Source organism: Neopsephotus bourkii, unplaced genomic scaffold (assembly GCF_033783945.1).
Source record: "Neopsephotus bourkii isolate Nb327-2 ecotype Australia unplaced genomic scaffold, CSIRO-AGI_Nbou_v1 NB_301, whole genome shotgun sequence".
Lineage (NCBI taxonomy): Eukaryota > Metazoa > Chordata > Aves > Psittaciformes > Psittacidae > Neopsephotus > Neopsephotus bourkii.
Window position 1 is genome coordinate 681,915 of NW_026900810.1, and position 13,192 is coordinate 695,106.

A 13,192-nucleotide genomic window follows, 5' to 3' on the forward strand; every position below is an offset into this window, starting at 1 on the left:
CGCCCCACAAAGTCTAGTTACCGACCCCACATACACAGGTCGCTGCTACGCGTGACCACAGCCACATACCCCGCCGCTGGCCACGGACCACGAGGCGGTTCCCTGGGTTTAGCTCCACAGCCCCACCGCCCTTCGGGGGCAGTCGCGCACCCCAGCGCATCCGCCTGACCACTTCAGCCCCCAGCCACCCCCCTCCAAACCCAAACTCGCTCCCCATGGGGCCGGCGGGGCGGGCCGTTTCCGGCGCGGACGGCGGTTAGAGCGGGCCGGGCTTGTCGCAGGCCTGTACCTCCCCCTAGGCCCGGAGCTTGGCCGTTGCTATAGGAACGCGCGCGGGGCCGCCAGAGCGCGGGCGGCGGGGCCGCTCCTCTCGCGAGAGCTGCGGCGGAGGGGGGCGGAGCGGAGCGAAGAGAAGCAGAGCGGGCGGCGGGGTGAGCTCATCCCGGGCGCGGGCGGGGAGCACCGCGCACTGCACAGCCCGGCACAGAGCGAGCGGAGGTGCCGGCAGCCGCCGCCGCCGCAACTTTGTTGGGTGAGTTGCGAGCGGGAGCGCCGAGCCGGGGCGGGCTGCGCGCCGTCCTCCTTCTGCCTGTGTGCCTGCCGCGGAGCCGGGCGCGGGGAGCCGTCGTGCCGTAGGACCGAGCGGTGTGTGGGGGTGTGTGTGGGGAGCGGACCCCGGCCCTGGCGCTGCACGGCGCCGGGGCTGACGAGGGCTGGCGGCCCGGGCGAAGCTGACTCGCAGCCCCGTCGGGCGGGGGGCCGCCGAAGCCCGCCGAGCTGTTGCCCGGGGCGGCCCTTCACTGGCCGGGGGCGGGCCGGGCGCGGATCCCACCGGGGGAGAGTAGAGCCGGGTTTTTTTTTTTTTTTCCGGATTGGTGTCTTTTTCTCGTAAGGGAAGGCAGCCCCGAGTGGGAGCATCGCGGACGGTGCCCCGGCGGGAGCGCGGGCGGGCGGCCGGAGGCGGCGGTGAGTGGCGGCGGTGAGTGGCGGCGGTCCGCGCCGTGTGCCGCTCTGCGCCGTGTGCCTCTCCGCTCCGTTCGCGGCTCCTCCCGCGCCGCCCAGCTCCGCGGGGGCGGCCGCTGCCCTGCGGCGGGGGACGCGCTCCCTGCGGGACCGGGAGCAGCGGTGGCGGCGGCTCGGGGCTCGACGCGTAACTTGTGTGTTGCTGCGAGTTGCACTTCAGTGCCTTGTCCTTCACTTCTGATAGCCGGCGAGGGGGAGCTGTGCTGGTTTTGTTCCGAGGCGGTGCTGGGGACACGGTCATGATAACAATTAGGTAATTCAGTGCCGGTGGGGATGCGCTGACTGCTCATCAGCTCATGAGGGAGGGGGTGGAGGAACAAAATGTTTGCGGATGGTATTTGATTCTTCACCGGGAGCCTAGAAAAGTGGAATGCCTTAAACTGGATCTTACGGAGAGGGAAAGAGGAGATGGGGAAGCAAGGAAAGGTAGGTGAGAAGAGGAATAACCTTCCTACGAGGAGTTTGTTTGCTCTTCCCCCGCTTTATATTGCATGAAGTCTTGATGTTAATGCCCTCATGCTATATTTAAAAATAACTCGTTATTTGCACTGAGTAAGTGTGATGCAGCTTTGGCTCGTTTAATAAGGCATTCACCCGTTCGTGTCTGGTGAAGCAGTGGTATGAAATGGAAATTGCTCAGGTTAGCGAAGATCTCCTTGTATAACCTTGGCCACAGTATGCGTATGCTTTATTTGGAGGAGGCACATTTTTACCCAAAGAAGAAATACGTACGTGGCTTTTGGATAATATTACAAAATCGCTTTTAATGATTTTTGCCTGCAAGATCGCTTCTAAACATGCTAGTGATGCCGCTTTAATGAACGCACTGCTGCGTGCTGAATGAAGTGCATCTGTGAGCAGGGACCCTGAGTTGATAACACAATGCAAATTTGTTTTCAGAGTAGAGGTGTCACATTTCATTAGCTTTCAGGTCTGTATGGATGAATCATGAAGATTTGTGTTTTCTTTAGAAAGCAGTCCTTTTGGTATTTTGATTGTGAATTTTTTTCTTTTTTGTTAACTATGGGAATTAAGCATTAGATTCCTTTAAGACATAAACCAGCTTTGTGTTAAGGGAAAAAGAGTCTTTCCCCCTACATCATTTTTTGTGTGTTGTTACTGCAAGTACTAACTGTATAATAAACACCTGTGTTTTCTCTGGTGAAGAGTTTGGTCGTTATTTATTTGGAAGGTTTTGCTTGGCTGGCCTCTGCTCGTCTTCAGCTGGAGGGGTGGGAGAAACAGGTGGAAATACGAAGGTAGATGTTTGTGGTAGCTGTAATTGCAGAGAGAGATCTCCAAGTTGTTTCATGGTCAAGGCTTTCTGTGCATTAGGCCATTAGATGCCATACCAGTTATTAATCCAGAAATGATATGGGAACTTCAGATTTATCTTTTCTTAGTTACAAAACACATACGTTCTGCTTAAGCAAAGCTAAAAAGTTTCATGTTTGTTTTCTCTGTAAATACTGACTTCTTTTCATTGATTGCTAACTTGGGGCAGAAGATTTTTCCCCCTATTTTAACAGTGTTTGTTTATGCCTAGTAGATTAAAGGATGTGCACTTAGTTGCTCAACAGTGTATTAAAAAGGTATTACTGATGCTAATAAAATGCTTAGTGTTAACATTGATGCTTGGGATACGCATACTTAGCTTTCAGTTGTGGTTTGTAGAACCTCTTAGATCATGAAGTCAGAAGCAAAATGGGATGTCAACTCTGACTATGGCAGGGCTGTGAAAGGTTGCTTCATTAAAGAGGTGAGCAGGTGTAGAGGTAGGCACTGACACAGAGCTTTGAAAGGGTGGAGCTGTGGTCGGAAATAAAAACTTAATATGGGGACATGTAATTCGCAACCTATTTTTTGTATAATATATGATTGTGATTTCACTCATGATTGTCATTTTACTTGCGCGTAATTGGTCTGGGATTGAGAAGCCTTTTCTCTCTCTTATGTTTATCAGATGCAAAATTTTAAGGTTTCAGATTAACTTTTGTTTAGCTGTTGTTTTAAAAACCATGTCCAAATGTGGCCTTCCCACCCTCCCTGATTTTCAAGGGGATTTTTTTTTATTTTTATCATGCTTATAAGCATTCTGCTGCTGCCTCAAGAATGTTTTGTTGTTACGTAGCTCTTTGTCCTCTGTTTTGTAGATGTGTCTCAAATACATCCTTTAAAGTGTCTGTTTAAGAATTATGAAATCTGCTAAAATGTATGCATTTTTTATTTCTCAGGTAGGCGATCAAAACTTAATTTTAAGAATATAGAATATTCCTGCTATTTATTCCTGTAAATCCAAAATTTTGGATTTTACAAAGGTTATGTTCTTCCAGTTAAGGTGGATAATTTTGTAAATACACTGGGGAGATGAGAGGTAGGCTTGTAAAAGAAAGGGCTGAGGCCCAGCTAAATTTCTTTTCTATTTCTTGATCTGTTTTGTCCTGTAGTATGTCCACTGTAGAGAAGAAAAAATGAACTGTTTTCTCCATATCAGTAGTTTAATCCCTTTGGCAAGGGGGTTGCTGCAAGCTATTGAGTTCTTGCTGCTCTGGTTAGAAATCCTGAATGCCCTACTGGAATGAAGAAGCAGAGCTTCTGCCTTCATCAGAATTTCAGTTGCGCAACTTGATTTCCCTAATGCTGACATTTTCAGAGGTTTAATTTTATTCTTGTTGACCCCATGTGTTGGTTAGTTGGCAAACAGTCTTGATCTGTTTCCGTGGCTTTCTTGGCTTCTGGCAGATTCCTTTTTGTCCTCAGCAGCTTCTTAATTTACATATTTAAAAAGTCAATAAAGCATGATTTAATTATCTTTTAATATCTTATTATAATACCTTTTTATATCTTTGCTTTGTTTACTTCATTATCCATCTTAGATTTTTATGAATTTGTTCTGAAACCCATTTAAGTTCTTGTTATGACAGAAATATAGCAAGTGCAGTTACTACTTTTATCAGTGTAAATGAATATATTCAAAAATCTGCTACGTGAGACTTTTGTTGATTTGCATATCAAATTAATAATATATTAAGTATCTTTCTGTGAGGGGATAAAAATGTCACATTGTTCAGTGTTTTATGTTTCCAGGGAGATGTCACTTCAGTCTCTTGAAATCAAGTACATCCCTCTAAATAGCAACTTTTAAATACTTTAAGCTTTATATTTCACTGAGTTCAGTTTAACATTGGAATGAGGATTCTCAAGCTGGAGGTTTATAGAGTGGGATTTTAAGGCTTTATGAGAGGTGAGATAGTCTCTACTTAATGAAAGGTAATCGATGTTTTTTGGGAGTAGAACCTTGCCAGCAGTGGCTAACTGAAGACACAGCTGTAAACCTGTAGATGATGGGCAGTGGTGAGGCTGAGTGGTAATAATTTTGTGGTTTTGACTAATTGTGTTTTTAGTCCTTATGCAGCTGGCAGTGCAAGACTAGCAGTCTATAGCAGTTTTGGTTTTAGCTTTGGTAGTAGTTTTGCACTCTGAACTTTGGGAAACCCTTTAGGAGTTGAGAGGCACTAGAAATGCTTGGTTATTTAACTGTGCTTTTGAACATGAATCAGCAGATAGAATGGTTTTAGATGTCTGTCTTTGAATATGCAAAGCTAAATTATGTCATTGTCTCAGCCTCTTTAATTTTGAATTCTATAGCACCAGTTTGATGGGTAGGCTGTTTGATTTAGATTCTGCCACATGTCTTTTATGGTAAGTGTTAAGTGAGACTAAGCATTTGCAAGTCTTTGTTTTCTTTATGGAAGCATGTTTTAAAGAGCACTTCATTTAAATGTGGCGACATAATACTTCTCATAATCTTGATAGCTGGTGAATTGTATGATTGCTGACTGAGTATTTGTCAGTGTTGTTTCAAAGGTCTGACTGTAAGTGGATCCTCTCTTGCAGGCCTGTGTTTAATTAGTAGGATCAAAATCAGTTGTGGTTTCACCTCTTCATATTAACAGTCTTCGATGTGTTGGATGCTGGAGTACAGTAGCAGTAGCTCATGTTCCCTGTAAAGTGGACGGACATCAGTTTTTTGAGAGAGAGATCAAATTTCTAAAAGGTGCATGGCTGTATAGAACAACTTTTCTGAATGTGGGTTATTTATAAAGATAATACATAGGGAAGAGTTGTTACTGGGGAAAGCAGTCTATGCTTAGGCCTGAGGGGCACTTTGAAATTTTTATTGATGTTTTAATACTCTTTGCCTTTGATCTTGGGCTCTGTAGAAAGTGGAGAACACTTCTTAAGGTGCTAAAGATTAGTGAAGTGCCTTTTGAAGACCCAAGTTTTATTTTGGAAGTTGTCAAAATTTAAATAAACTACTGGCATGCAGTTGTTCTAAAGCGGGGTTGTTCGTCATGGTTCCATATGGTTTGTTTCACTGTTCACAATTCTCTTGGTGGTGGTTATTTCAATTTGTGTTTAACTTTTGAGGTAACAGTTTTTTAACCTTAGGATACTCATTTAGACCTTGGATAGATTTTTATTGTTTCTTTTTTTTTTTTTTTACTGCAGCTATGAAAAAAACATGCTGGTGTTGAACTTGTGCATCAGCCTGGGGTTTTATCTCAGTGAAAGGTTTTCAAGTTAACCCTGAAATATATCTTGATTTTCCCAATTGATGATGACATAGTGGATTAGAAACCTCAACTAGCTGACATCAGGAGAAAATTCCTGATGCTGAAATTTCTAGGCTGCTGGAAAGCACCTCTTGGAAGTTGAGCCTAACTTAGAGAAAAGTTACCTGTTGAGTTTGGTTGGGAGACTTAGTTATGTTTAATATACTCAGCTGGTATTATTTTGTGGATGTTAATGCTTGCTTTTCTGGGTGGGAGAAATTGCCGAGCATCTTCCTTTGCTTGGCAGCCTGCCTTGCTGGCTGCCTCTTCGTGGTGGATGGTGGGGTTCCAGGAGTACCAAGAGCTGCTTTTGTAGCATGGCTCTGCTCTCTGCATTTCTGGAGTCACAATGCATGTTAAGGCACCATCAGCTAAATCCATTGTCTTCTGACCTTTGAATTGAAATGGCAGGCTTATTGTATGCTGATGTGATGTGAAATAGGATTAATAGAGAACTTCTTTTAATGCTGGCCGATAATATCTGTAGAACAACTGCTGTGGTAGCAGAACTTTCTGTATGCCAGTTGCTCACGTCAGCAGCTCTGATGGGTATCTTGGGTTTTCTTGTGGGTGGCAAAGCAGACAACTCTTTTAAAGAGTTAAACATTTTTAAATACATACTTTTGTGGGTTTGACCAAATATTGCATAGCCCCAAGAATACATTTATGTTGTTCTTGGGACTTTTTTTGAAATGATTGAAGTTATATTTTCATTATTGCCTGTTTCTTTTGATCTGAAGAAGATATTGGTCTTAGTCCACACTCACTCAAAATCCTAAGTGTACTTCACACCTTCATATGAAGTATTTGGTGCGGTTCCATGATGACTGGTGTTTTGCAAGAGATTATAATTTTCTGGTTTATAACTTTTTTTCCTCTGTTCTTTTTGGTTCAGAGAATGCTTCATCTAATTTCAAAATTGTTACGTCTTTACTTTAGACAGAATTTAGTCTGGTCTCCTAAATCAGATGTCCCCAACACAGATGTGGTTTTATGACCATGCAGGGTTGGGCCACATTTGGTGAACTTCTGGGGAAGGAATTATTTCCTTAGTTTCCTTTAGGAGAAATCCAGTTTATACACACCAAAATGACTATAAAAAGTAAAATAAATCATTCTTAGGGTGGTTAAGCATTGAACGGACCACCCTAGAGCGAGTGGTGAATTTCCATCTTTGAAGACTTCTAAAGCTTGACAGGACAAAGCCATGAACAACTTGATGCAATGTGGTAGTCAGCCCTGCTTTGAGCAGGAGATTGGACTCCTGGTTTACATCACTTTGGGCTCTGCTGACTGCTACTTGGTAATAGCTGGAGGGCCCTCTCTAGGGGCGTTACTGGTTGAAATACTGGTGCAGATACAGTTTAAACATACATATATATGTGTGTGTATATATATATTTTGTTATACATTTCAACTAATGTGAAAGTTTTACTGGGTATCCAGTCCATTTGATGTTTTTTTTCTTGGATACTCTGGTAGCAGCACTACCACTGGTGTCAGTTTCACAGCTTCCTAATGCTGGCTCTCAGGTTGCGAACCTGCAACAGGAAACTCTTACTTCCTTTGTCTGTGGGCATGCAAGAAAGGGGGAGGTGTATTTATTTATTTTCCTCCAGGAGGCCAATGTAAGAGGAAATGTACACATCTTGAATGTTTTTATTTTGTCAGGGCCAGAGCACAGAATTGCCCTTTCTGAAGAAACTGGCAAAAACCAAACTCCTCCACATTTCTGGAGTGTAACATGACTTTGTTTTTAGAAAAACAAAAGACAATGGGTGATGAAACTCAAGCTGCAGGCTTAAACGTGTTACTGTTACACAAAAGCCATTTCACTTCTTGTCTCTGAACTATTTAAAGATATCTTAGTTTTGTTTTTGTGGAAGAGATTTCTGTCTTCACTTTCTGAATTGCCAATCTTTAAAAAAAAAGAAAATAATCTTAAAGGGCCCTCCCTGCTTCTGCCCAATGCATCTGAGATTTACACCGCTTCCTTTCTTTTCAGATCAGAACGGCGGAAATTGGGTTTTTATGCTTCCAGTCCCTGCTGAAGGACCGCATAATTGTGTGATAGTTCTGGTTTAACATTCTCATGCCTTGAAAATAAATATATCTTTATAGATGACATGGTACTGGCACAGGTCTTGTACTTTGCTGTATTTAACAGCTTGTTGCATGAATCAGGATAAAATAGTTCAATAGACTGCACTGTATTGATTATACAGCAGTCAGAATAAAGAGTGCAACCTGATGCTTTCCCCCAGCTTCTGCTAAAGCAAACACTTGGGAGCGAGGGAATGAGAGATACTTATGTAAAAGCTATTTGCATAGTTTGTCATTTCCTTAGATTGTTTCCTTTACTCTTTCTCTTCTTTTGCCCTTGTGCAGTCTTTGAAGAGGGCAGTGTTGACAAAGTCAGTTGTGTGTTTTCCTAAATCTTCCTTCTGTTGACTTCTGCAGCATCTTGCCAGGGTAGTTACTGACTCATAATTGACATAACTCGGAAATTCCTATGATGTCCCAAATCTAGTGTTATTCATTGCATTGCCATACAGAGAAATGGTAGGTGAATCTTGTTAGGATGCATTTGTTAACATAAACAAATGAAAAATGCTAAGGTACTCTTAAAACATGCCATTTATTCAAAATTGAAAAACCTGTTAGGGATTTGAGGTTGTGTGGGTTTTTAGGTCATGTCTGTACAGTGAAATGAGTGGTCATGGTACTCTGGACTACTGCCTACCACAAACACTTCCACTCTGCTATTCAAACTGTGGGATAAACTCTGTGGCATAATTTGAGAGCTGTTTAAGTTAATTCTTACCTTATTATACAATTACTTTCTTATCTAGGCAAAGCCAGATGATCTCCAGAGCTACATAGGGGTTTTTATCTTGCATTAAAATTGTCAGGAGCTTTTTTTTTTTATTCCTGTGCTATTGTACCTTTGTTTTCATCCAGAAAATGTTCAAGGTTAATTAATGTTCTACATTTGAGAACACAAGAGGTTACTGTGTCTCCAAACAGTATTAGAATTGGGTGTGAACATGCAACAGTGTGCAGTATTTCAGATGTAATCACTTGTATATGTAGTGTTGATGCAGTAAAGACTTTCAAATTTGTTGGTAATTTAAAGCGCATCTCCAGTAAAACAAAGGTATGATAATAAGTGGTAATTAAATGTTGCGAATGGTTCTCATCACTGTTATTTTACCAGTTAGTCATTATCTGCTGATTGCTGGCATCATTAAAACTCAGTTTTTTAGTAAGTCAGTGCTTACCTGAGCAGCTGAACTGAGGTTTTCTATTCTTGCATAGTTGAAGTATGTTTTTGTTCTTGGACCATAAGTGTAATGACATACCTCAAACTGCCAGCAACTTTATGTGTGCCAAGGGCAAGAGTGTGCATGTTATGAATATGCTCTTTAACTCGGAGATATAATGCATCTCTTCTGAAAATTGGGGAGGCGGGCACAGTCAGTTTGAGAACAGCTTAGCAGTTGTGCAGAGCTGACCACATGAAAAATAATCGTATGCAAGGTAAACATTGCCTCTTGTGAAAGTGCAGGATGCCCAGAGATAGAAAGCATCTGAAGGGCTGGGGGAGAGGAGAGGCTTTTGCTGCTCCTTCTTTTTTGTAAGCCTGCATTTTGTTTAAAAAGAACAAAACCCAAAGCAATTTATCCTAGGTGTCAAATATTCCCAAATACGATGGAGTCTAACTTCAGGTGATGGCTTTCTTCAGTTCTTGAGAACTCTTGAGGAGACTTGGTGCTGAGTAAAACAGGCCTCACAAACTGATATAAGGAGAAAAATTAAGGAGTTGTAGAAGAAGGAATTTGAAGATAAAATTCTCATTTCATCTCTCAGTTATGTGTAATTTAAAGAGGCAATTACAATTAACAAGGGTCAAACTTGAAATAGTTGGTGAAATGGAGAGCTAGTGGACAGGTTTTAAATAAAGTAGCACTTTGATCACTTTTTTTTTGGATGAAGAAGTGAATAACCACCTGTTTCCCCTTCTCTTTTGTGAGTATTATAGTTTAGAAAGGAACAGTCCAAAAATCTCTGATTCTCTAGCCTTACAAGTGAAAGAAGAATTGAAACCTATTTGAAGGGAGGTGGGAGAAGAATCAGCACAAATCTGTAAAGGTGAAGCTAAATGCTTAATATTGTGACTAATTTCTTAAGTTTGAATCCAGATTTCCTCCAGAATGACTACCTTTTTTTTTTTTTCCAGGTATTGACAGAAAACGTGGGTAGAATTAATTCTTACTTGAAGCTTGGCTACTAATTTAGTACTTTATTACTTGTAAGATACATGAGGGTGTATCTTAACAGACAGTATGCCTGATCGTCTGGTCCTTTGTATTCACTTTTTTACATGGGGAAAGAAAAGGACTTGAACAGTGCTGCTCTATTTCAGTAACATTTTACAGGTGGCAATAAAAACTTGGCTCTGCGACAGTACGTGGGTGTTGTGTGCTTGCAGGTAAAGTCGTTTAATGTCAGCGTTTAATACTACTTTTGAAAATGAAGTAATTGCATGCATAGTATAATGCAAAATACCCTTTAAATAGTGGTTGGTTTCTGCATTACACTACTTTCTTGTTGCTAATAAAAGAAGTACAAAAACCTTCCCATGTTGGAGGTACAAAGCAATTTTGCCACGTAGAAAAAATTGCCTTTCTAAAGGTGCTGGTTTTTTTTTTGTTTTCAAATCTTGGGCTAATGCTGAGTGACTGTTCTTGCACTGAGTTTCTGCCTTAAAAATGTTGATAGAGGTAGCTGTCTTGTTTGCTGTAACCCTTGTTTGTTATCACTTTAGTACTTATCTGAGGTGCCAAAAGCTCTTGAGATGTATGGAAACTTCAGGTAGGTGAGTCACTTGAGTAATGGCACCCCGTGTTGCAAGGCAATGTGTTATATTATCCCTGCGAAAATTTGGAACTGAAGACTTAGGATAGTATTGAAGTGCCACTGCTGTTCAGTTTTTAACTATGTTAATTAGTGCTGGGTGTCAGCAAGATGAACATATGTAGTATTAATAAAACTACTTGTGAAATTAAACTGTTGTCATTATCTCAATGAATAGTTGTACTGAAAAGTTGCTTGACGCTTTTCCAGACAAAGATAATTAAGAAGGGCTTGCAGTGTGCCCTTTGAACTGTAGCTATCCTTTGGGAGCTGATCATCTGGTCTCAGCCACCTCCTTTCTCTGAGACTCTAGATGGTCAGACCTGGCTGCAGGGAGGACAGTCTTAATAGCAGTGTACAGCTTTGAGAGTACTATTCTTGGTGCCTTGTGAACAAAACCTAGTTGTCCTGATCTCGTAACTACATGAGGAATTGGCTGTTGCTTCTGGTAAAGTTAGTATGACCTGCTCTGCTCCTTTTATGCATCTGAAAGGGTGTTGGGGAAGTGTAAGGGATATGTGTGGGGAAGGTTCTGTAAGTTTTTAGTGGTGGCAGAAACAATTGCTTTTAAGATGTTGTTTGATTTGCTTATGTTCCCAGTTTAGACAATACTCCTTGACTTGATAAAAAAAATCCCCATACAAACCTCTAAACCAACAAAATATGGGAATTGAATCAAGCAGGATAATCGGAGCACTGATGTGTTTTATACTTGTCTGTACTTTCATGAACTGGAAAGGGCCAGAGCCCTAATCTGACATTTTAAGCAGAATATGGAATCCTGTACATGTACATGTGCATGTGCAGCCTAGTTGCGTGGTAATTGTGCTGCTCTACATTGAGTGTACTTGACTTCGCTTATTTATGGCTACTAATGAGATTGTATTTTGGTGTGATATTACTGTAATATCAGTGCCTCATATTCATTCATTACCTCATTGACTTTGTGAGGTAAGGAAATGCAAATGCCTTTGGGCAAGTTGTTTTAACACACAAATGAGAAATCTGTAGGAGTGTTCTGAGGAGAAGCTGCCTTGGGCTTTAGATTTCATCTCACTGTGGATAAATTTATTCATAACTAGCTGTAAAGCTCTGCTGGAGACCCTTGAGCCAGTTCTGAGGAGTCTAGCGTATGTCTGCACTTGTCTGCAGTCTACTTTCTGCTCCGAAGAGTGGCTTTGCACAGCTCAAACCCTGCTATTTACTGGGAGCAGAACCTAGCCTTTTGGGATCTCCTGTACATCAGTGTCTGTTAGCAAACTTGGGCAAAATCATGAGTTACAGATCAGTGCTCAAACTTGTCCTCTTGCTTTATTTTATTATTATAGCTTTAGCTCACAGTACCTACATGGCACAACGCAACATTATGCTGGTTTGTATCTTGCAGGCAGATAGCATTTAATGGCAGTAGCCATTGGCAGTATTGCATATGAGCTGGCTTGCCATCCTCCTCAGTGGAGCTTCCTGAGCTTGGGAACAGTGTTGTGCTAATGTGGCCGTTTCATTTCTGGTTCTGGTGTTAGTCCAGCAGTTTTAGTTCAAAGGTTAGAAGATCAGTGGTGCCAGCATAATAGCTGGTATGCTATGAATTAAAGTAATACTGGAATAGATTGCTTTGGATTTTAATTGCCTGCTAGACATCCCTATGTTGGTGAACTCTTGCACATCTTGGCCTGTAGCAATAGAAAATGAGGTAGTCTATAAAACTGCAAAAAGAATAACAGCACACAAAGTAAAAGAAACATGTAGAAATTGTTGTGTCTAAGGCAATTAAAGTGTATTCTAAGATATTCCTTTAAATCTGGGTGAGCTTCTGGTGTGGGCTCTCAGGTAGCATTCAGGAAGAATTATGTTTAGAAGTTACATGTGAAGTGCTGCCTGGCTGTCTCTGCTGACACTGTGCCCTGTGGGAGTCAGTGTGCCTCATATCGTCACTTCCAGTTCTGCTTTGTTTTCCATCTGCTAGAAAATACATGGATGACGTTCTTCAGCTTAGACCTAACTTGAGTGTCAGTTCTGTGTGACAGTCACTGCTGAAATTGCAGTAGCAGTATCCTAGACTTCTGGTAATAGGTTTGAGTCAAGTTTGTCCTCAAAGCTTTTGGTCTTCTATGGAAACCAGATTGGGTGGTTATGTTCTGTGTGATCCTACCTGCCTGCTTTTCTCTAACGCTTCATTCTCCCTGACCTCCTAGGTATTTTTCTAGCCCCTTACTCATGCCTGTGGGTGAGTGAGTTGCTGGGTGGGTGAGACTGAGTTTGAGCAGTGGCAAGAGCTGGTTTTAATTGCCACAGAAGCTGTGTGATAAACAGCATCGTATGCTAGAAACTTCAGCTGGAGTGTGTGTTCCTACATGTCCTACATCCGTGGGTCCTGAAGGAGCTGGCGAATGAAGTTGCTAAGCCGCTGGCCATCATATTTGAAAAATCATGGCAGTCAGGTGAAGTTCCTGAGGACTGGAAAAAGGGAAATATAACCCCTATTTTCAAAAAAGGGAAAATGGATGACCCAGGCAATTAAAGACCGGTCAGTCTCATCTCTGTGCCTGGCAAAATCTTCAAGCAGATTCTCCTGGAAGGCATGTTAAGGCACATGAGAAACAACAAGGTGCTTGGTGACAGCCAGCATGGCTTCA

At 42.0% G+C, this 13,192-nt stretch overlaps 1 long non-coding RNA gene across 1 annotated transcript in view; it reads left to right on the forward strand.

Annotated features, from left to right (window-relative positions):
- The first annotated feature begins 497 nt into the window (after positions 1-497).
- The window catches only part of LOC133208897 (uncharacterized), a 70,952-nt gene continuing 58,257 nt past the window's right edge, over positions 498-13,192 (forward strand). The window contains exon 1 of the long non-coding RNA XR_009724529.1: positions 498-532. This is a non-coding gene — a long non-coding RNA (uncharacterized LOC133208897). The remainder of the gene's footprint in view (positions 533-13,192) is intronic.